The sequence below is a fragment of the Chiloscyllium plagiosum genome, unplaced genomic scaffold, assembly GCF_037043375.1.
Source record: "Chiloscyllium plagiosum isolate Xiang-an unplaced genomic scaffold, Cpla_swu_hap1 HiC_scaffold_31, whole genome shotgun sequence".
NCBI classification, from domain to species: Eukaryota; Metazoa; Chordata; class Chondrichthyes; order Orectolobiformes; family Hemiscylliidae; genus Chiloscyllium; species Chiloscyllium plagiosum.
The window spans coordinates 12,054,162-12,075,922 of record NW_028270169.1 but is presented as its reverse complement, the minus strand read 5'-3'; the positions used below and the strand labels follow the sequence as shown (position 1 = coordinate 12,075,922).

At 49.1% G+C, this 21,761-nt stretch overlaps 1 protein-coding gene across 1 annotated transcript in view; it reads right to left on the bottom strand.

Annotated features, from left to right (window-relative positions):
- Positions 1-21,761, bottom strand: part of LOC122546838 (multidrug and toxin extrusion protein 1-like) — a 222,860-nt gene that overhangs the window by 100,266 nt on the left and 100,833 nt on the right. The gene's annotated exons all lie outside the window — the stretch shown is intronic.

Sequence of the window (21,761 nt, the reverse complement as noted above, 5' to 3'; positions counted from 1 at the left end):
ACTGTGTTGGAGTGTGTCTGAGGGAGTGAGAGTGCGTTGGAATGTGTGAGAGAGAGTGTGTTGGAGTGTGTGTGAGAGAGTGAGTGTGTTGGAGTGTGTGTGAGAGAGTGTTGGAGTGTGTGTGAGAGAGTGTTGGAGTGTGTGTGAGAGTGTGTTGGAGTGTGTGTGAGAGAGTGTTGGACTGTGTGAAAGAGTGTGTTGGAGTGTGTGAGAGAGAGTGAGAGTGAGTTGGAGTGTGTCTGAGAGAGTGAGAGTGTGTTGGAGTGTGTGTGAGAGAGTGTGTTGGAGTGTGTGTGAGAGAGTGTGAGTGTGTTGGAGTGTGTGTGAGAGAGTGAGTGTGTTGGAGTGTGTGTGAGAGAGTGAGAGTGTGTTGGAGTGTGTGTGAGAGAGTGAGAGTGTGTTGGAGTGTGTGAGAGAGAGTGAGAGTGTGTTGGAGTGTGTGTGAGAGAGTGAGAGTGTGTTGGAGTGTGTGAAAGTGAGAGTGTGCTGGAGTGTGTGAGAGAGACTGTGTTGGAGTGTGTCTGAGAGAGTGAGAGTGTGTTGGAGTGTGTGAGAGAGAGTGTGAGAATAAACGTGTGTTGGAGTGTGTGCGAGAGAGTGAAAGTGTGTTGGAGTGTGTGTGAGAGTGTGTTGGAGTGGGTGAGAGAGTGTGTTGGAGTGTGTGTGAGAGAGGGTGTGTTAGATTGTGAGAGAGTGTGTTGGAGTGTGTGAGAGAGAGTGAGTGTGTGTTGGAGTGTGTGAGAGAGTGTGTTGGAGTGTGTGTGAGAGTGAAAGTGTGTTGGAGATTGTGTGAGAGAGTGAGAGTGTGTTGGAATGTGTGAGAGAGAGTGTGTTGGAGTGTGTGTGAGAGAGTGAGTGTCTTGGAGTGTGTGAGAGAGAGTGAGAGTGTGTTGGAGTGTGTGTGAGAGAGTGAGAGTGTGTTGGAGTGTGTGAGAGAGAGTGTGTTGGAGTGTGTCTGAGAGAGTGAGAGTGTGTTGGAGTGTGTGAAAGAGAGTGTGTTGGAGTGTGTCTGAGAGACTGTGTTGGAGTGTGGGAGAGAGTGGGTTGGTGTGTGTGAGAGAGTGAGAGTGTGTTGGAGAGTGTGTTGGAGAGTGTGTTGGAGAGTGTGTTGGAGAGTGTGTGAGAGAGTGTGTTAGAGTGTGTTTGAGAGTGGGTTGGAGCGTGTGAGAGTGAGTGTAATAGAGTGTGTATGTGAGAAAGTGAGAGTGTTGGAGTGTGTGAGAGAGAGTGAGAGTGTGTTGGAGTGTGTGAGAGAGTGTGTTGGAGTGTGTGTGAGAGAGAGTGTGTTAGAGTGTGTGAGAGAGTGTGTTGGAGTGTGTGAGTGTGAGTGTATTAGAGTGTGTATGTGAGAAAGTGAGAGTGTTGGAGTGTGTGAGTGAGAGTGAGTGTGTGTTGGAGTGTGTGAGAGAGTGTGTTGGAGTGTGTGTGAGAGTGAAAGTGTGTTGGAGATTGTGTGAGAGAGTGAGAGTGTGTTGGAGTGTGTGAGAGAGAGTGTGTTGGAGTGTGTGTGAGAGAGTGAGTGTCTTGGAGTGTGTGAGAAAGTGTGAGTGTGTTGGAGTGTGAGAGAGTGAGTGTGTTGGAGTGTGTGTGAGAGAGTGTGTTGGAGTGTGTGTGAGAGAGTGAGTGTGTTGGAGTGTGTGTGAGAGTGTGTTGGAGTGTGTGTGAGAGAGTGAGAGTGTGTTGGAATGTGTGAGAGAGAGTGAGAGTGTGTTGGAGTGTGTGTGAGAGCGTGAGAGTGTGTTGGAGTGTGTGAGAGAGAGTGAGAGTGTGTTGGAATGTGTGAGAGAGAGTGTGTTGGAGAGTGTGTGAGAGAGTGAGTGTGTGTTGGAATGTGTGAGAGAGTGTTGGAGTGTGTGAGAGTGAGTGTGTTAGAGTGTGTGTGAGAGAGTGACAGTGTTGGAGTGTGGGAGAGAGAGTGAGAGTGCGTTGCAGTGTGTGAGAGTGTGTTTTGGAGTGTGGGAGAGAGAGGGTTGGTGTGTGTGAGAGAGTGAGTGTGTTGGAGAGTGTGTGAGAGAGTGTGTTGGAGTGTGTGTGAGAGTGTGTTGGAGTGTGTGTGAGAGAGTGTTGCAGTGTGTGAAAGAGTGTGTTGGAGTGTGTGAGAGAGAGTGAGAGTGAGTTGGAGTGTGTGAGAGAGTGAGAGTGTGTTGGAGTGTGTGAGAGAGAGTGAGAGTGTGTTGGACTGTGTGAGAGAGAGTGTGTTGGAGTGTGTCTGAGAGACTGTGTTGGAGTGTGGGAGAGAGAGGGTTGGTGTGTGTGAGAGTGAGAGTGTGTTGGAGAGTGTGTGAGAGAGTGTGTTGGAGCGTGTGAGAGTGAGTGTAATAGAGTGTGTATGTGAGAAAGTGAGAGTGTTGGAGTGTGTGTGAGAGAGACTGTGTTGGAGTGTGTCTGAGAGAGTGAGAGTGTGTTGGAGTGTGTGAGAGAGAGTGTGAGAATGAAAGTGTGTTGGAGTGTGTGTGAGAATGAAAGTGTGTTGGAGTGTGTGTGAGAGAGTGAAAGTGTGTTGGAGTGTGTGTGAGAGTGTGTTGGAGTGTGTGAGAGAGTGTGTTGGAGTGTGTGAGAGAGTGTGTTGGAGTGTGGGAGAGAGGGTTGGTGTGTGTGAGAGAGTGAGAGTGTGTTGGAGTGTGTGAGAGAGTATGTTGGAGTGTGTGTGAGAGTGAAAGTGTGTTGGAGATTGTGTGAGAGAGTGAGAGTGTGTTGGAGTGTGTGACAGAGAGTGTGTTGGAGTGTGTGTGAGAGAGTGAGTGTCTTGGAGTGTGTGAGAAAGTGTGAGTGTGTTGGAGTGTGAGAGAGTGAGTGTGTTGGAGTGTGTGTGAGAGTGTGTGTTGGAGTGTGTGTGAGAGAGTGTTGGAGTGTGTGTGAGAGAGTGTTGGAGTGTGTGTGAGAGTGTGTTGGAGTGTGTGTGAGAGAGTGTTGGACTGTGTGAAAGAGTGTGTTGGAGTGTGTGAGAGAGAGTGAGAGTGAGTTGGAGTGTGTCTGAGAGAGTGAGAGTGTGTTGGAGTGTGTGTGAGAGAGTGTGTTGGAGTGTGTGTGAGAGAGTGTGAGTGTGTTGGAGTGTGTGTGAGAGAGTGAGTGTGTTGGAGTGTGTGTGAGAGAGTGAGAGTGTGTTGGAGTGTGTGTGAGAGAGTGAGAGTGTGTTGGAGTGTGTGAGAGAGAGTGAGAGTGTGTTGGAGTGTGTGTGAGAGAGTGAGAGTGTGTTGGAGTGTGTGAAAGTGAGAGTGTGCTGGAGTGTGTGAGAGAGACTGTGTTGGAGTGTGTCTGAGAGAGTGAGAGTGTGTTGGAGTGTGTGAGAGAGAGTGTGAGAATAAACGTGTGTTGGAGTGTGTGCGAGAGAGTGAAAGTGTGTTGGAGTGTGTGTGAGAGTGTGTTGGAGTGGGTGAGAGAGTGTGTTGGAGTGTGTGTGAGAGAGGGTGTGTTAGATTGTGAGAGAGTGTGTTGGAGTGTGTGAGAGAGAGTGAGTGTGTGTTGGAGTGTGTGAGAGAGTGTGTTGGAGTGTGTGTGAGAGTGAAAGTGTGTTGGAGATTGTATGAGAGAGTGAGAGTGTGTTGGAATGTGTGAGAGAGAGTGTGTTGGAGTGTGTGTGAGAGAGTGAGTGTCTTGGAGTGTGTGAGAGAGAGTGAGAGTGTGTTGGAGTGTGTGTGAGAGAGTGAGAGTGTGTTGGAGTGTGTGAGAGAGAGTGTGTTGGAGTGTGTCTGAGAGAGTGAGAGTGTGTTGGAGTGTGTGACAGAGAGTGTGTTGGAGTGTGTGTGAGAGAGTGAGTGTCTTGGAGTGTGTGAGAAAGTGTGAGTGTGTTGGAGTGTGAGAGAGTGAGTGTGTTGGAGTGTGTGTGAGAGTGTGTGTTGGAGTGTGTGTGAGAGTGAGTGTGTTGGAGTGTGTGTGAGAGTGTGTTGGAGTGTGTGTGAGAGAGTGAGAGCGTGTTGGAGTGTGTGAGAGAGAGTGAGAGTGTGTTGGAATGTGTGAGAGAGAGTGTGTTGGAGTGTGTGTGTGAGAGAGTGAGTGTGTGTTGGAATGTGTGAGAGAGTGTTGGAGTGTGTGAGAGTGAGTGTGTTAGAGTGTGTGTGAGAGAGTGACAGTGTTGGAGTGTGGGAGAGAGAGGGTTGGTGTGTGTGAGAGAGTGAGAGTGTGTTGGAGAGTGTGAGAGAGTGAGTGTGTTGGAGTGTGTCTGAGAAAGTGAGAGTGTGTTGGAGTGTGTGAGAGAGTGTGTTGAAGTGTGGGAGAGAGAGGGTTGGTGTGTGTGAGAGAGTGAGAGTGTGTTGGAGAGTGTGTGAGAGAGTTTATTGGAGTGTGTCTGAGAGTGTGAGAGTGTGTTGGAGTGTGTGAGAGAGAGTGAGAGTGTGTTGGAGTGTGTGAGAGAGTGTGTTGGAGTGTGGGAGAGAGAGGGTTGGTGTGTGTGAGAGAGTGAGAGTGTGTTGGAGAGTGTGTGAGAGAGTGTGTTGGAGTGTGTGTGAGAGAGTGTGAGTGTGTTGGAGTGTGTGTGAGAGAGTGAGTGTGTTGGAGTGTGTGTGAGAGAGTGAGAGTGTGTTGGAGTGTGTGTGAGAGAGTGAGAGTGTGTTGGAGTGTGTGAGAGAGAGTGAGAGTGTGTTGGAGTGTGTGTGAGAGAGTGAGAGTGTGTTGGAGTGTGTGAAAGTGAGAGTGTGCTGGAGTGTGTGAGAGAGACTGTGTTGGAGTGTGTCTGAGAGAGTGAGAGTGTGTTGGAGTGTGTGAGAGAGAGTGTGAGAATAAACGTGTGTTGGAGTGTGTGCGAGAGAGTGAAAGTGTGTTGGAGTGTGTGTGAGAGTGTGTTGGAGTGGGTGAGAGAGTGTGTTGGAGTGTGTGTGAGAGAGGGTGTGTTAGATTGTGAGAGAGTGTGTTGGAGTGTGTGAGAGAGAGTGAGTGTGTGTTGGAGTGTGTGAGAGAGTGTGTTGGAGTGTGTGTGAGAGTGAAAGTGTGTTGGAGATTGTGTGAGAGAGTGAGAGTGTGTTGGAATGTGTGAGAGAGAGTGTGTTGGAGTGTGTGTGAGAGAGTGAGTGTCTTGGAGTGTGTGAGAGAGAGTGAGAGTGTGTTGGAGTGTGTGTGAGAGAGTGAGAGTGTGTTGGAGTGTGTGAGAGAGAGTGTGTTGGAGTGTGTCTGAGAGAGTGAGAGTGTGTTGGAGTGTGTGACAGAGAGTGTGTTGGAGTGTGTGTGAGAGAGTGAGTGTCTTGGAGTGTGTGAGAAAGTGTGAGTGTGTTGGAGTGTGAGAGAGTGAGTGTGTTGGAGTGTGTGTGAGAGTGTGTGTTGGAGTGTGTGTGAGAGTGAGTGTGTTGGAGTGTGTGTGAGAGTGTGTTGGAGTGTGTGTGAGAGAGTGAGAGCGTGTTGGAGTGTGTGAGAGAGAGTGAGAGTGTGTTGGAATGTGTGAGAGAGAGTGTGTTGGAGTGTGTGTGTGAGAGAGTGAGTGTGTGTTGGAATGTGTGAGAGAGTGTTGGAGTGTGTGAGAGTGAGTGTGTTAGAGTGTGTGTGAGAGAGTGACAGTGTTGGAGTGTGGGAGAGAGAGGGTTGGTGTGTGTGAGAGAGTGAGAGTGTGTTGGAGAGTGTGAGAGAGTGAGTGTGTTGGAGTGTGTCTGAGAAAGTGAGAGTGTGTTGGAGTGTGTGAGAGAGTGTGTTGAAGTGTGGGAGAGAGAGGGTTGGTGTGTGTGAGAGAGTGAGAGTGTGTTGGAGAGTGTGTGAGAGAGTTTATTGGAGTGTGTCTGAGAGTGTGAGAGTGTGTTGGAGTGTGTGAGAGAGAGTGAGAGTGTGTTGGAGTGTGTGAGAGAGTGTGTTGGAGTGTGGGAGAGAGAGGGTTGGTGTGTGTGAGAGAGTGAGAGTGTGTTGGAGAGTGTGTGAGAGAGTGTGTTGGAGTGTGTCTGAGAGAGTGAGACTGTGTTGGAGTGTGTCTGAGGGAGTGAGAGTGCGTTGGAATGTGTGAGAGAGAGTGTGTTGGAGTGTGTGTGAGAGAGTGAGTGTGTTGGAGTGTGTGTGAGAGAGTGTTGGAGTGTGTGTGAGAGAGTGTTGGAGTGTGTGTGAGAGTGTGTTGGAGTGTGTGTGAGAGAGTGTTGGACTGTGTGAAAGAGTGTGTTGGAGTGTGTGAGAGAGAGTGAGAGTGAGTTGGAGTGTGTCTGAGAGAGTGAGAGTGTGTTGGAGTGTGTGTGAGAGAGTGTGTTGGAGTGTGTGTGAGAGAGTGTGAGTGTGTTGGAGTGTGTGTGAGAGAGTGAGAGTGTGTTGGAGTGTGTGTGAGAGAGTGAGAGTGTGTTGGAGTGTGTGTGAGAGAGTGAGAGTGTGTTGGAGTGTGTGAGAGAGAGTGAGAGTGTGTTGGAGTGTGTGTGAGAGAGTGAGAGTGTGTTGGAGTGTGTGAAAGTGAGAGTGTGCTGGAGTGTGTGAGAGAGACTGTGTTGGAGTGTGTCTGAGAGAGTGAGAGTGTGTTGGAGTGTGTGAGAGAGAGTGTGAGAATAAACGTGTGTTGGAGTGTGTGCGAGAGAGTGAAAGTGTGTTGGAGTGTGTGTGAGAGTGTGTTGGAGTGGGTGAGAGAGTGTGTTGGAGTGTGTGTGAGAGAGGGTGTGTTAGATTGTGAGAGAGTGTGTTGGAGTGTGTGAGAGAGAGTGAGTGTGTGTTGGAGTGTGTGAGAGAGTGTGTTGGAGTGTGTGTGAGAGTGAAAGTGTGTTGGAGATTGTGTGAGAGAGTGAGAGTGTGTTGGAATGTGTGAGAGAGAGTGTGTTGGAGTGTGTGTGAGAGAGTGAGTGTCTTGGAGTGTGTGAGAGAGAGTGAGAGTGTGTTGGAGTGTGTGTGAGAGAGTGAGAGTGTGTTGGAGTGTGTGAGAGAGAGTGTGTTGGAGTGTGTCTGAGAGAGTGAGAGTGTGTTGGAGTGTGTGAAAGAGAGTGTGTTGGAGTGTGTCTGAGAGACTGTGTTGGAGTGTGGGAGAGAGTGGGTTGGTGTGTGTGAGAGAGTGAGAGTGTGTTGGAGAGTGTGTTGGAGAGTGTGTTGGAGAGTGTGTGAGAGAGTGTGTTAGAGTGTGTTTGAGAGTGTGTTGGAGCGTGTGAGAGTGAGTGTAATAGAGTGTGTATGTGAGAAAGTGAGAGTGTTGGAGTGTGTGAGAGAGAGTGAGAGTGTGTTGGAGTGTGTGAGAGAGTGTGTTGGAGTGTGTGTGAGAGAGAGTGTGTTAGAGTGTGTGAGAGAGTGTGTTGGAGTGTGTGAGTGTGAGTGTATTAGAGTGTGTATGTGAGAAAGTGAGAGTGTTGGAGTGTGTGAGTGAGAGTGAGTGTGTGTTGGAGTGTGTGAGAGAGTGTGTTGGAGTGTGTGTGAGAGTGAAAGTGTGTTGGAGATTGTGTGAGAGAGTGAGAGTGTGTTGGAGTGTGTGAGAGAGAGTGTGTTGGAGTGTGTGTGAGAGAGTGAGTGTCTTGGAGTGTGTGAGAAAGTGTGAGTGTGTTGGAGTGTGAGAGAGTGAGTGTGTTGGAGTGTGTGTGAGAGAGTGTGTTGGAGTGTGTGTGAGAGAGTGAGTGTGTTGGAGTGTGTGTGAGAGTGTGTTGGAGTGTGTGTGAGAGAGTGAGAGTGTGTTGGAATGTGTGAGAGAGAGTGAGAGTGTGTTGGAGTGTGTGTGAGAGCGTGAGAGTGTGTTGGAGTGTGTGAGAGAGAGTGAGAGTGTGTTGGAATGTGTGAGAGAGAGTGTGTTGGAGAGTGTGTGAGAGAGTGAGTGTGTGTTGGAATGTGTGAGAGAGTGTTGGAGTGTGTGAGAGTGAGTGTGTTAGAGTGTGTGTGAGAGAGTGACAGTGTTGGAGTGTGGGAGAGAGAGTGAGAGTGCGTTGGAGTGTGTGAGAGAGTGTTTTGGAGTGTGGGAGAGAGAGGGTTGGTGTGTGTGAGAGAGTGAGTGTGTTGGAGAGTGTGTGAGAGAGTGTGTTGGAGTGTGTGTGAGAGTGTGTTGGAGTGTGTGTGAGAGAGTGTTGGAGTGTGTGAAAGAGTGTGTTGGAGTGTGTGAGAGAGAGTGAGAGTGAGTTGGAGTGTGTGAGAGAGTGAGAGTGTGTTGGAGTGTGTGAGAGAGAGTGAGAGTGTGTTGGAGTGTGTGAGAGAGAGTGTGTTGGAGTGTGTCTGAGAGACTGTGTTGGAGTGTGGGAGAGAGAGGGTTGGTGTGTGTGAGAGTGAGAGTGTGTTGGAGAGTGTGTGAGAGAGTGTGTTGGAGCGTGTGAGAGTGAGTGTAATAGAGTGTGTATGTGAGAAAGTGAGAGTGTTGGAGTGTGTGTGAGAGAGACTGTGTTGGAGTGTGTCTGAGAGAGTGAGAGTGTGTTGGAGTGTGTGAGAGAGAGTGTGAGAATGAAAGTGTGTTGGAGTGTGTGTGAGAATGAAAGTGTGTTGGAGTGTGTGTGAGAGAGTGAAAGTGTGTTGGAGTGTGTGTGAGAGTGTGTTGGAGTGTGTGAGAGAGTGTGTTGGAGTGTGTGAGAGAGTGTGTTGGAGTGTGGGAGAGAGGGTTGGTGTGTGTGAGAGAGTGAGAGTGTGTTGGAGTGTGTGAGAGAGTATGTTGGAGTGTGTGTGAGAGTGAAAGTGTGTTGGAGATTGTGTGAGAGAGTGAGAGTGTGTTGGAGTGTGTGACAGAGAGTGTGTTGGAGTGTGTGTGAGAGAGTGAGTGTCTTGGAGTGTGTGAGAAAGTGTGAGTGTGTTGGAGTGTGAGAGAGTGAGTGTGTTGGAGTGTGTGTGAGAGTGTGTGTTGGAGTGTGTGTGAGAGAGTGTTGGAGTGTGTGTGAGAGAGTGTTGGAGTGTGTGTGAGAGTGTGTTGGAGTGTGTGTGAGAGAGTGTTGGACTGTGTGAAAGAGTGTGTTGGAGTGTGTGAGAGAGAGTGAGAGTGAGTTGGAGTGTGTCTGAGAGAGTGAGAGTGTGTTGGAGTGTGTGTGAGAGAGTGTGTTGGAGTGTGTGTGAGAGAGTGTGAGTGTGTTGGAGTGTGTGTGAGAGAGTGAGTGTGTTGGAGTGTGTGTGAGAGAGTGAGAGTGTGTTGGAGTGTGTGTGAGAGAGTGAGAGTGTGTTGGAGTGTGTGTGAGAGAGTGAGAGTGTGTTGGAGTGTGTGAGAGAGAGTGAGAGTGTGTTGGAGTGTGTGTGAGAGAGTGAGAGTGTGTTGGAGTGTGTGAAAGTGAGAGTGTACTGGAGTGTGTGAGAGAGACTGTGTTGGAGTGTGTCTGAGAGAGTGAGAGTGTGTTGGAGTGTGTGAGAGAGAGTGTGAGAATAAACGTGTGTTGGAGTGTGTGCGAGAGAGTGAAAGTGTGTTGGAGTGTGTGTGAGAGTGTGTTGGAGTGGGTGAGAGAGTGTGTTGGAGTGTGTGTGAGAGAGGGTGTGTTAGATTGTGAGAGAGTGTGTTGGAGTGTGTGAGAGAGAGTGAGTGTGTGTTGGAGTGTGTGAGAGAGTGTGTTGGAGTGTGTGTGAGAGTGAAAGTGTGTTGGAGATTGTGTGAGAGAGTGAGAGTGTGTTGGAATGTGTGAGAGAGAGTGTGTTGGAGTGTGTGTGAGAGAGTGAGTGTCTTGGAGTGTGTGAGAGAGAGTGAGAGTGTGTTGGAGTGTGTGTGAGAGAGTGAGAGTGTGTTGGAGTGTGTGAGAGAGAGTGTGTTGGAGTGTGTCTGAGAGAGTGAGAGTGTGTGGGAGTGTGTGAAAGAGAGTGTGTTGGAGTGTGTCTGAGAGACTGTGTTGGAGTGTGGGAGAGAGTGGGTTGGTGTGTGTGAGAGAGTGAGAGTGTGTTGGAGAGTGTGTTGGAGAGTGTGTTGGAGAGTGTGTTGGAGAGTGTGTGAGAGAGTGTGTTAGAGTGTGTTTGAGAGTGGGTTGGAGCGTGTGAGAGTGAGTGTAATAGAGTGTGTATGTGAGAAAGTGAGAGTGTTGGAGTGTGTGAGAGAGAGTGAGAGTGTGTTGGAGTGTGTGAGAGAGTGTGTTGGAGTGTGTGTGAGAGAGAGTGTGTTAGAGTGTGTGAGAGAGTGTGTTGGAGTGTGTGAGTGTGAGTGTATTAGAGTGTGTATGTGAGAAAGTGAGAGTGTTGGAGTGTGTGAGTGAGAGTGAGTGTGTGTTGGAGTGTGTGAGAGAGTGTGTTGGAGTGTGTGTGAGAGTGAAAGTGTGTTGGAGATTGTGTGAGAGAGTGAGAGTGTGTTGGAGTGTGTGAGAGAGAGTGTGTTGGAGTGTGTGTGAGAGAGTGAGTGTCTTGGAGTGTGTGAGAAAGTGTGAGTGTGTTGGAGTGTGAGAGAGTGAGTGTGTTGGAGTGTGTGTGAGAGAGTGTGTTGGAGTGTGTGTGAGAGAGTGAGTGTGTTGGAGTGTGTGTGAGAGTGTATTGGAGTGTGTGTGAGAGAGTGAGAGTGTGTTGGAATGTGTGAGAGAGAGTGAGAGTGTGTTGGAGTGTGTGTGAGAGCGTGAGAGTGTGTTGGAGTGTGTGAGAGAGAGTGAGAGTGTGTTGGAATGTGTGAGAGAGAGTGTGTTGGAGAGTGTGTGAGAGAGTGAGTGTGTGTTGGAATGTGTGAGAGAGTGTTGGAGTGTGTGAGAGTGAGTGTGTTAGAGTGTGTGTGAGAGAGTGACAGTGTTGGAGTGTGGGAGAGAGAGTGAGAGTGCGTTGGAGTGTGTGAGAGAGTGTTTTGGAGTGTGGGAGAGAGAGGGTTGGTGTGTGTGAGAGAGTGAGTGTGTTGGAGAGTGTGTGAGAGAGTGTGTTGGAGTGTGTGTGAGAGTGTGTTGGAGTGTGTGTGAGAGAGTGTTGGAGTGTGTGAAAGAGTGTGTTGGAGTGTGTGAGAGAGAGTGAGAGTGAGTTGGAGTGTGTGAGAGAGTGAGAGTGTGTTGGAGTGTGTGAGAGAGAGTGAGAGTGTGTTGGAGTGTGTGAGAGAGAGTGTGTTGGAGTGTGTCTGAGAGACTGTGTTGGAGTGTGGGAGAGAGAGGGTTGGTGTGTGTGAGAGTGAGAGTGTGTTGGAGAGTGTGTGAGAGAGTGTGTTGGAGCGTGTGAGAGTGAGTGTAATAGAGTGTGTATGTGAGAAAGTGAGAGTGTTGGAGTGTGTGTGAGAGAGACTGTGTTGGAGTGTGTCTGAGAGAGTGAGAGTGTGTTGGAGTGTGTGAGAGAGAGTGTGAGAATGAAAGTGTGTTGGAGTGTGTGTGAGAATGAAAGTGTGTTGGAGTGTGTGTGAGAGAGTGAAAGTGTGTTGGAGTGTGTGTGAGAGTGTGTTGGAGTGTGTGAGAGAGTGTGTTGGAGTGTGTGAGAGAGTGTGTTGGAGTGTGGGAGAGAGGGTTGGTGTGTGTGAGAGAGTGAGAGTGTGTTGGAGTGTGTGAGAGAGTATGTTGGAGTGTGTGTGAGAGTGAAAGTGTGTTGGAGATTGTGTGAGAGAGTGAGAGTGTGTTGGAGTGTGTGACAGAGAGTGTGTTGGAGTGTGTGTGAGAGAGTGAGTGTCTTGGAGTGTGTGAGAAAGTGTGAATGTGTTGGAGTGTGAGAGAGTGAGTGTGTTGGAGTGTGTGTGAGAGTGTGTGTTGGAGTGTGTGTGAGAGTGAGTGTGTTGGAGTGTGTGTGAGAGTGTGTTGGAGTGTGTGTGAGAGAGTGAGAGCGTGTTGGAGTGTGTGAGAGAGAGTGAGAGTGTGTTGGAATGTGTGAGAGAGAGTGTGTTGGAGTGTGTGTGTGAGAGAGTGAGTGTGTGTTGGAATGTGTGAGAGAGTGTTGGAGTGTGTGAGAGTGAGTGTGTTAGAGTGTGTGTGAGAGAGTGACAGTGTTGGAGTGTGGGAGAGAGAGGGTTGGTGTGTGTGAGAGAGTGAGAGTGTGTTGGAGAGTGTGAGAGAGTGAGTGTGTTGGAGTGTGTCTGAGAAAGTGAGAGTGTGTTGGAGTGTGTGAGAGAGTGTGTTGAAGTGTGGGAGAGAGAGGGTTGGTGTGTGTGAGAGAGTGAGAGTGTGTTGGAGAGTGTGTGAGAGAGTTTATTGGAGTGTGTCTGAGAGTGTGAGAGTGTGTTGGAGTGTGTGAGAGAGAGTGAGAGTGTGTTGGAGTGTGTGAGAGAGTGTGTTGGAGTGTGGGAGAGAGAGGGTTGGTGTGTGTGAGAGAGTGAGAGTGTGTTGGAGAGTGTGTGAGAGAGTGTGTTGGAGTGTGTCTGAGAGAGTGAGACTGTGTTGGAGTGTGTCTGAGGGAGTGAGAGTGCGTTGGAATGTGTGAGAGAGAGTGTGTTGGAGTGTGTGTGAGAGAGTGAGTGTGTTGGAGTGTGTGTGAGAGAGTGTTGGAGTGTGTGTGAGAGAGTGTTGGAGTGTGTGTGAGAGTGTGTTGGAGTGTGTGTGAGAGAGTGTTGGACTGTGTGAAAGAGTGTGTTGGAGTGTGTGAGAGAGAGTGAGAGTGAGTTGGAGTGTGTCTGAGAGAGTGAGAGTGTGTTGGAGTGTGTGTGAGAGAGTGTGTTGGAGTGTGTGTGAGAGAGTGTGAGTGTGTTGGAGTGTGTGTGAGAGAGTGAGTGTGTTGGAGTGTGTGTGAGAGAGTGAGAGTGTGTTGGAGTGTGTGTGAGAGAGTGAGAGTGTGTTGGAGTGTGTGAGAGAGAGTGAGAGTGTGTTGGAGTGTGTGTGAGAGAGTGAGAGTGTGTTGGAGTGTGTGAGAGAGAGTGTGAGAATAAACGTGTGTTGGACTGTGTGCGAGAGAGTGAAAGTGTGTTGGAGTGTGTGTGAGAGTGTGTTGGAGTGGGTGAGAGAGTGTGTTGGAGTGTGTGTGAGAGAGGGTGTGTTAGATTGTGAGAGAGTGTGTTGGAGTGTGTGAGAGAGAGTGAGTGTGTGTTGGAGTGTGTGAGAGAGTGTGTTGGAGTGTGTGTGAGAGTGAAAGTGTGTTGGAGATTGTGTGAGAGAGTGAGAGTGTGTTGGAATGTGTGAGAGAGAGTGTGTTGGAGTGTGTGTGAGAGAGTGAGTGTCTTGGAGTGTGTGAGAGAGAGTGAGAGTGTGTTGGAGTGTGTGTGAGAGAGTGAGAGTGTGTTGGAGTGTGTGAGAGAGAGTGTGTTGGAGTGTGTCTGAGAGAGTGAGAGTGTGTTGGAGTGTGTGAAAGAGAGTGTGTTGGAGTGTGTCTGAGAGACTGTGTTGGAGTGTGGGAGAGACTGTGTTGGTGTGTGTGAGAGAGTGAGAGTGTGTTGGAGAGTGTGTTGGAGAGTGTGTGAGAGAGAGTGTGAGAGAGTGTGTTAGAGTGTGTTTGAGAGTGTGTTGGAGCGTGTGAGAGTGAGTGTAATAGAGTGTGTATGTGAGAAAGTGAGAGTGTTGGAGTGTGTGTGTGAGAGAGAGTGAGAGTGTGTTGGAGTGTGTGAGAGAGTGTGTTGGAGTGTGTGTGAGAGAGAGTGTGTTAGAGTGTGTGAGAGAGTGTGTTGGAGTGTGTGAGTGTGAGTGTATTAGAGTGTGTATGTGAGAAAGTGAGAGTGTTGGAGTGTGTGAGTGAGAGTGAGTGTGTGTTGGAGTGTGTGAGAGAGTGTGTTGGAGTGTGTGTGAGAGTGAAAGTGTGTTGGAGATTGTGTGAGAGAGTGAGAGTGTGTTGGAGTGTGTGAGAGAGAGTGTGTTGGAGTGTGTGTGAGAGAGTGAGTGTCTTGGAGTGTGTGAGAAAGTGTGAGTGTGTTGGAGTGTGAGAGAGTGAGTGTGTTGGAGTGTGTGTGAGAGAGTGTGTTGGAGTGTGTGTGAGAGAGTGAGTGTGTTGGAGTGTGTGTGAGAGTGTGTTGGAGTGTGTGTGAGAGAGTGAGAGTGTGTTGGAATGTGTGAGAGAGAGTGAGAGTGTGTTGGAGTGTGTGTGAGAGCGTGAGAGTGTGTTGGAGTGTGTGAGAGAGAGTGAGAGTGTGTTGGAATGTGTGAGAGAGAGTGTGTTGGAGTGTGTGTGAGAGAGTGAGTGTGTGTTGGAATGTGTGAGAGAGTGTTGGAGTGTGTGAGAGTGAGTGTGTTAGAGTGTGTGTGAGAGAGTGACAGTGTTGGAGTGTGGGAGAGAGAGTGAGAGTGCGTTGGAGTGTGTGAGAGAGTGTTTTGGAGTGTAGGAGAGAGAGGGTTGGTGTGTGTGAGAGAGTGAGTGTGTTGGAGAGTGTGTGAGAGAGTGTGTTGGAGTGTGTCTGAGAGAGTGAGAGTGTGTTGGAGTGTGTCTGAGAGAGTGAGAGTGTGTTGGAATGTGTGAGAGAGAGTGTGTTGGAGTGTGTGTGAGAGAGTGAGTGTGTTGGAGTGTGCGTGAGAGAGTGTTGGAGTGAGTGTGAGAGTGTGTTGGAGTGTGTGTGAGAGAGTGTTGGTCTGTGTGAAAGAGTGTGTTGGAGTGTGTGAGAGAGAGTGAGAGTGAGTTGGAGTGTGTGAGAGAGAGTGAGAGTGTGTTGGAGTGTGTGTGAGAGAGTGTGTTGGAGGGTGTGTGAGAGAGTGTGAGTGTGTAGGAGTGTGTGTGAGAGAGTGAGTGTGTTGGAGTGTGTGTGAGAGTGTGTTGGAGTGTGTGTGAGAGTGTGTTTGAGTGTGTGAGAGAGAGTGAGAGTGTGTTGGAGTGTGTGTGAGAGAGTGAGAGTGCTTTGGAGTGTGTGAGAGTGAGAGTGTGTTGGAGTGTGTGAGAGTGAGTGTGTTGGAGTGTGTGTGAGAGAGTGTGAGTGTGTTGGAGTGTGTGTGAGAGAGTGAGAGTGTGTTGGAGTGTGTGTGAGAGAGTGTGAGTGTGTTGGAGTGTGTGAGAGTGAGTGTGTTGGAGTGTGTGTTAGAGAGTGAGAGTGTGTTGGAGTGTGTGACAAAGAGTGTGTTGGAGTGTGTCTGACAGAGTGAGAGTGAATTGGAGTGTGTGTGAGAGAGTGTGTTGGAGTGTGTGTGAGAATGAAAATGTGTTGGAGTGTGTGTGAGAGAGTGAGTGTGTTGGTGTGTATGTGAGAGAGTGAGTGTGTTTGAGTGTGTGTGAGAGAGTGAGAGTGTGTTGGAGTGTGTGAGAGAGAGTGTGTTGGAGTGTGTGAGAGAGAGTGTGTTGGAGTGTGTGTGAGAGAGTGAGTGTCTTGGAGTGTGTGAGAAAGTGTGAGTGTGTTGGAGTGTGAGAGAGTGATTGTGTTGGAGTGTGTGTGAGAGTGTGTGAGAGTGTGTTGGAGTGTGTTGGAGTGTGTTGGAGTGTGTTGGAGTGTGTGTGAGAGTGAGAGTGTGTTGGAGTGTGTGTGAGTGTGAAAATGTGTTGGAGTGTGTGTGAGAGAGTGAGTGTGTTTGAGTGTGTGTGAGAGAGTGAAAGTGTGTTGGTGTGTGTGAGAGAGTGAGTGTTTTGTGTGTGTGTGTGAGAGAGTGTGTTGGAGTGTGTCTCAGAGAGTGAGAGTGTGTTGGAGTGTGTGTGAGAGAGTGAGAGTGTGTTGGAGTGTGTGAGAGAGAGTGTATTGGAGTGTGTCTGAGAGAGTGTGTTGGAGTGTGGGAGAGAGAGGGTTGGTGTGTGTCAGAGAGTGAGAGTGTGTTGGAGTGTGTGAGAGAGAGTGAGAGTGTGTTGGAGTGTGTGTGAGAGTGTGTTGGAGTGTGTGTGAGAGTGTGTTGGAGTGTGTGTGAGAGAGTGTTGGAGTGTGTGTGAGAGAGCGTTGGAGTGTGTGAAAGAGTGTGTTGGAGTGTGTGAGAGAGAGTGAGAGTGAGTTGGAGTGTGTGAGAGAGTGAGAGTGTGTTGGAGTGTGTGAGAGAGAGTGAGAGTGTGCTGGAGTGTGTGAGAGAGAGTGTGTTGGAGTGTGTGTGAGAGAATGTTGGAGTGTGTGTGAGAGAGTGTTGGAGTGTGTGAAAGAGTGTGTTGGAGTGTGTGAGAGAGTGTGTTAGAGTGTGGGAGAGAGAGGGTTGGTGTGTGTGAGAGAGTGAGAGTGTGTTGGAGAGTGTGTGAGAGAGTGTGTTAGAGTGTGTGAGAGAGTGTGTTGGAGCGTGTGAGAGTGAGTGTAATAGAGTGTGTATGTGAGAAAGTGAGAGTGTTGGAGTGTGTGAGAGAGAGTGAGAGTGTGTTGGAGTGTGTGAGAGAGACTGTGTTGGAGTGTGTCTGAGAGAGTGAGAGTCTGTTGGAGTGTGTGAGAGAGAGTGTGAGAATGAAAGTGTGTTGGAGTTTGTGTGAGAGTGCGTTGGAGTGTGTGTGAGAGTGTGTTGGAGTGTGTGAGAGAGTGTGTTGGAGTGTGTGTGAGAGAGAGTGTGTTAGAGTGTGTGAGAGAGTGTGTTGGAGTGTGTGAGAGTGAGTGTATTAGAGTGTGTATGTGAGAAAGTGACAGTGTTGGAGTGTGTGTGAGAGAGTGAGTGTGTGTTGGAGTGTGTGAGAGAGTGTGTTGGAGTGTGTGTGAGAGTGAAAGTGTGTTGGAGATTGTGTGAGAGAGTGAGAGTGTGTTGGAGTGTGTGTGAGAGAGTGTGTTGGAGTGTGTGTGAGAGAGTGAGTGTCTTGGAGTGTGTGAGAAAGTGTGAGTGTGTTGGAGTGTGAGAGAGTGAGTGTTTTGGAGTGTGTGTGAGAGTGTGGTTGAGTGTGTGTGAGAGAGTGAGAGTGTGTTGGAGTGTGTGAGAGAGAGTGAGAGCGTGTTGGAATGTGTGAGAGAGAGTGAGAGTGTGTTGGAGTGTGTGTGAGAGAGTGAGAGTGTGTTGGGATGTGTGAGAGAGAGTGTGTTGGAGTGTGTGTGAGAGAGTGAGAGTGTGTTGGAATGTGTGAGAGAGAGTGAGAGTGTGTTGGAGTGTGTGTGAGAGAGTGAGAGTCTGTTGGAATGTGTGAGAGAGAGTGTTGGAGTGTGTGTGAGAGAGTGAGTGTGTGTTGGAATTTGTGAGAGAGTGTTGGAGTGTGGGAGAGTGAGTGTGTTAGAGTGTGTGTGAGAGAGTGACAGTGTTGGAGTGTGTGAGAGAGAGTGAGAGTGCGTTGGTGCGTGTGAGAGAGTGTGTTGGAGTGTGGGAGAGAGGGGGTTGGTGTGTGTGAGTGTGGGAGAGTGTGTTAGAGAGTGTGTGAGAGAGTGTGTTGGAGTGTGTCTGAGAGAGTGAGAGTGTGTTGGAGTGTGTGAGAGAGAGTGTGTTGGAGTGTGTGTGAGAGAGTGAGTGTCTTGGAGTGTGTGAGAAAGTGTGAGTGTGTTGGAGTGTGAGAGAGTGAGTGTTTTGGAGTGTGTGTGAGAGTGTGGTTGAGTGTGTGTGAGAGAGTGAGAGTGTGTTGGAGTGTGTGAGAGAGAGTGAGAGCGTGTTGGAATGTGTGAGAGAGAGTGAGAGTGTGTTGGAGTGTGTGTGAGAGAGTGAGAGTGTGTTGGGATGTGTGAGAGAGAGTGTGTTGGAGTGTGTGTGAGAGAGTGAGAGTGTGTTGGAATGTGTGAGAGAGAGTGAGAGTGTGTTGGAGTGTGTGTGAGAGAGTGAGAGTCTGTTGGAATGTGTGAGAGAGAGTGTTGGAGTGTGTGTGAGAGAGTGAGTGTGTGTTGGAATTTGTGAGAGAGTGTTGGAGTGTGGGAGAGTGAGTGTGTTAGAGTGTGTGTGAGAGAGTGACAGTGTTGGAGTGTGTGAGAGAGAGTGAGAGTGCGTTGGTGCGTGTGAGAGAGTGTGTTGGAGTGTGGGAGAGAGAGGGTTGGTGTGTGTGAGTGTGGGAGAGTGTGTTAGAGAGTGTGTGAGAGAGTGTGTTGGAGTGTGTCTGAGAGAGTGAGAGTGTGTTGGAGTGTGTCTGAGGGAGTGAGAGTGTATTGGAATGTGTGAGAGAGAGTGTGTTGGAGTGTGTGTGAGAGAGTGAGTGTGTTGGAGTGTGTGTGAGAGATTGTTGGACTGTGTGAAAGATTGTGTTGGAGTGTGTGAGAGAGAGTGAGAGTGAGTTGGAGTGTGTGAGAGAGAGTGAGAGTGTGTTGGAGTGTGTGTGAGAGAGTGTGTTGGAGTGTGTGTGAGAGAGTGTGAGTGTGATGGAGTGTGTGTGAGAGAGTGAGTGTGTTGGAGTGTGTGTGAGAGTGTGTTGGAGTGTGTGTGAGAGAGTGTGTTGGAGTGTGTGTGTGAGAGAGTGTGTTGGAGTGTGTGTGAGAGAGTGTGAGTGTGTTGGAATGTGTGTGGGAGATTGAGTGTGTTGGAGTGTGTGAGTGTGTGTGAGAGTGAGTGTGTTTGAGAGAGTGAGAGTGTGTTGGAGTGTGTGAGAGTTAGTGTGTTGGAGTGTGTGTGAGAGAGTGTGAATGTGTTGGAGTGTGTGTGTGAGAGTGAGTGTGTTGGAGTGTGCCTGAGAGAGTGAGAGTGTGTTGGAGTGTGTGTGAGAGAGTGTGTTGGGGTGTGTCTGAGAGAGTGAGAGTGTGTTGGAATGTGTGAGAGAGAGTGAGAGTGTGTTGGAGTGTGTTGGAGTGTGTGAGAGAGAGTGAGAGTGAGTTGGAGTGTGTGAGAGAGTGAGAGTGTGTTGGAGTGTGTGAGAGAGAGTGAGAGTGTGCTGGAGTGTGTGAGAGAGAGTGTGTTGGAGTGTGTGTGAGAGTGTGTTGGAGTGTGTGTGAGACAGTGTTGGAGTGTGTGAAAGAGTGTGTTGGAGTGTGTGAGAGAGAGTGAGAGTGAGTTGGAGTGTGTGAGAGAGTGAGAGTGTGTTGGAGTGTGTGAGAGAGAGTGAGAGTGTGTTGGAGTGTGTGAGAGAGAATGTGTTGGAGTGTGTCTGAGAGAGTGAGAGTGTGTTGGAGTGTGAGAGAGAGAGTGAGAGTGTGTTGGAGTGTGTGAGAGAGAGTGTGTTGGAGTGTGTCTGAGAGAGTGTGTTGGAGTGTGGGAGAGAGAGGGTTGGTGTGTGTGAGAGAGTGAGAGTGTGTTGGAGAGTGTGTGAGAGAGTGTGTTAGAGTGTGTGAGAGAGTGTGTTGGAGCGTGTGAGAGTGAGTGTAATAGAGTGTGTATGTGAGAAAGTGAGAGTGTTGGAGTGTGTGAGAGTGAGTGTATTAGAGTGTGTATGTGAGAAAGTGACAGTGTTGGAGTGTTTGTGAGAGAGTGAGAGTGTGTTGGAGTGTGTGAGAGAGACTGTGTTGGAGTGTGTCTGAGAGAGTGAGAGTCTGTTGGAGTGTGTGAGAGAGAGTGTGAGAATGAAAGTGTGTTGGAGTTTGTGTGAGAGAGTGAAAGTGTGTTGGAGTGTGTGTGAGAGTGTGTTGGAGTGTGTGTGAGAGTGTGTTGGAGTGTGTGAGAGAGTGTGTTGGAGTGTGTGTGAGAGAGAGTGTGTTAGAGTGTGTGAGAGAGTGTGTTGGAGTGTGTGAGAGTGAGTGTATTAGAGTGTGTATGTGAGAAAGTGAGAGTGTTGGAGTGTGTGAGAGTGAGTGTATTAGAGTGTGTATGTGAGAAAGTGACAGTGTTGGAGTGTGTGTGAGAGAGTGAGTGTGTGTTGGAGTGTGTGAGAGAGTGTGTTGGAGTGTGTGTGAGAGTGAAAGTGTGTTGGAGATTGTGTGAGAGAGTGAGAGTGTGTTGGAGTGTGTGAGAGAGAGTGTGTTGGAGTGTGTGTGAGAGAGTGAGTGTCTTGGAGTGTGTGAGAGTGAGTGAGAGCGTGTTGGAATGTGTGAGAGAGAGTGAGAGTGTGTTGGAGTGTGTGTGAGAGAGTGAGAGTGTGTTGGAATGTGTGAGAGAGAGTGTGTTGGAGTGTGTGTGAGAGAGTGAGAGTGTGTTGGAGTGTGTGAGAGAGAGTGAGAGCGTGTTGGAATGTGTGAGAGAGAGTGAGAGTGTGTTGGAATGTGTGAGAGAGAGTGTGTTGGAGTGTGTGTGAGAGAGTGAGAGTGTGTTGGAATGTGTGAGAGAGAGTGAGAGTGTGTTGGAGTGTGTGTGAGAGAGTGAGAGTGTGTTGGAGTGTGTGTGAGAGAGTGAGAGTGTGTTGGAGTGTGTGAGAGAGAGTGTTGGAGTGTGTGTGAGAGAGTGAGAGTGTGTTGGAATGTGTGAGAGAGAGTGTGTTGGAGTGTGTGTGAGAGAGTGAGAGTGTGTTGGAATGTGTGAGAGAGAGTGAGAGTGTGTTGGAGTGTGTGTGAGAGAGTGAGAGTGTGTTGGAGTGTGTGTGAGAGAGTGAGAGTGTGTTGGAGTGTGTGAGAGAGAGTGTTGGAGTGTGTGTGAGAGAGTGAGTGTGTGTTAGAATGTGTGAGAGAGTGTTGGAGTGTGGGAGAGTGAGTGTGTTAGAGTGTGTGTGAGAGAGTGACAGTGTTGGACTGTGTCAGAGAGAGTGAGAGTGCGTTGGTGCGTGTGAGAGAGTGTGTTGGAGTGTGGGAGAGAGAGGGTTGGTGTGTTGGAGAGTGTCTGAGAGAGTGAGAGTGTGTTGTAATGTGTGAGAGAGAGTGTGTTGGAGTGTGTGTGAGAGAGTGAGTGTGTTGGAGTGTGTGTGAGAGATTGTTGGACTGTGTGAAAGATTGTGTTGGAGTGTGTGAGAGAGAGTGAGAGTGAGTTGGAGTGTGTGAGAGAGAGTGAGAATGTGTTGGAGTGTGTGTGAGAGAGTGTGTTGGAGTGTGTGTGAGAGAGTGTGAGTGTGTTGGAGTGTGTGTGAGAGAGTGAGTGTGTTGGAGTGTGTGTGAGAGTGTGTTGGAGTGTGTGTGAGAGAGTGTGTTGGAGTGTGTGTGTGAGAGAGAGTGTTGGAGTGTGTGTGAGAGAGTGTGAGTGTGTTGGAATATGTTTGGAGATTGAGTGTGTTGGAGTGTGTGAGAGTGTGTGAGAGTGAGTGTGTTTGAGAGAGTGACAGTGGGTTGGGGTGTGTGAGAGTGAGTGTGTTGGAGTGTGTGTGAGAGAGTGTGAATGTGTTGGAGTGTGTGTGTGAGAGTGAGTGTGTTGGAGTGTGCCTGAGAGAGTGAGAGTGTGTTGGAGTGTGTGTGAGAGAGTGTGTTGGAGTGTGTCTGAGAGAGTGAGAGTGTGTTGGAATGTGTGAGAGAGAGTGAGAGTGTGTTGGAGTGTGTTGGAGTGTGTGTGAGAGAGTGTGAGTGTGTTGGAGTGTGTGACAAAGAGTGTGTTGGACTGTGTCTGACAGAGTGAGAGTGAATTGGAGTGTGTGTGAGAGAGTGTGTTGGACTGTGTGTGTGAGAGAGTGTGTTGGAGTGTGTGTGAGAGAGTAAAAGTGTGTTGGAGTGTGTGTGGGAGATTGAGTGTGTTGGAGTGTGTGTTGGAGTGTGTGAGAGTGTGTGAGAGTGCGTTGAAGTGTGTGTGAGAGTGAAATTGTGTTGGAGAGTGTGTGAGAGAGTGAGTGTTTTGGAGTGTATGTGAGAGAGTGAGAGTGTGTTGGAATGTGTGAGAGAGAGTGAGAGTGTGTTGGAATGTGTGAGAGAGAGTGTTGGAGTGTGTGTGAGAGAGTGAGTGTGTGTTGGAGTGTGTGAGAGAGAGTGAGAGCGTGTTGGTGTGTGTGAGAGAGAGTGAGAGTGTGTTGGAATGTGTGTGAGAGTGTGTTGGAGTGTGTGTGAGAGAGTGAGAGTGTGTTGGAGTGTGTGAGAGAGAGTGAGAGTGTTTTGGAGTGTGTGTGAGAGAGTGTGAGTGTGTTGGATTGTGTGAGAGTGAGAGTGTGTTGGAGTGTGTGTGAGAGAGTGTGAGTGTGTTGGAGTGTGTGTGAGAGAGTGAGAGTGTGTTGGAGTGTGTGAGAGAGAGTGAGAGCGTGTTGGAATGTGTGAGAGAGAGTGAGAGTGTGTTGGAATGTGTGAGAGAGAGTGTGTTGGAGTGTGTGTGAGAGAGTGAGAGTGTGTTGGAATGTGTGAGAGAGAGTGAGAGTGTGTTGGAGTGTGTGTGAGAGAGTGAGAGTGTGTTGGAGTGTGTGTGAGAGAGTGAGAGTGTGTTGGAGTGTGTGAGAGAGAGTGTTGGAGTGTGTGTGAGAGAGTGAGAGTGTGTTGGAATGTGTGAGAGAGAGTGTGTTGGAGTGTGTGTGAGAGAGTGAGAGTGTGTTGGAATGTGTGAGAGAGAGTGAGAGTGTGTTGGAGTGTGTGTGAGAGAGTGAGAGTGTGTTGGAGTGTGTGTGAGAGA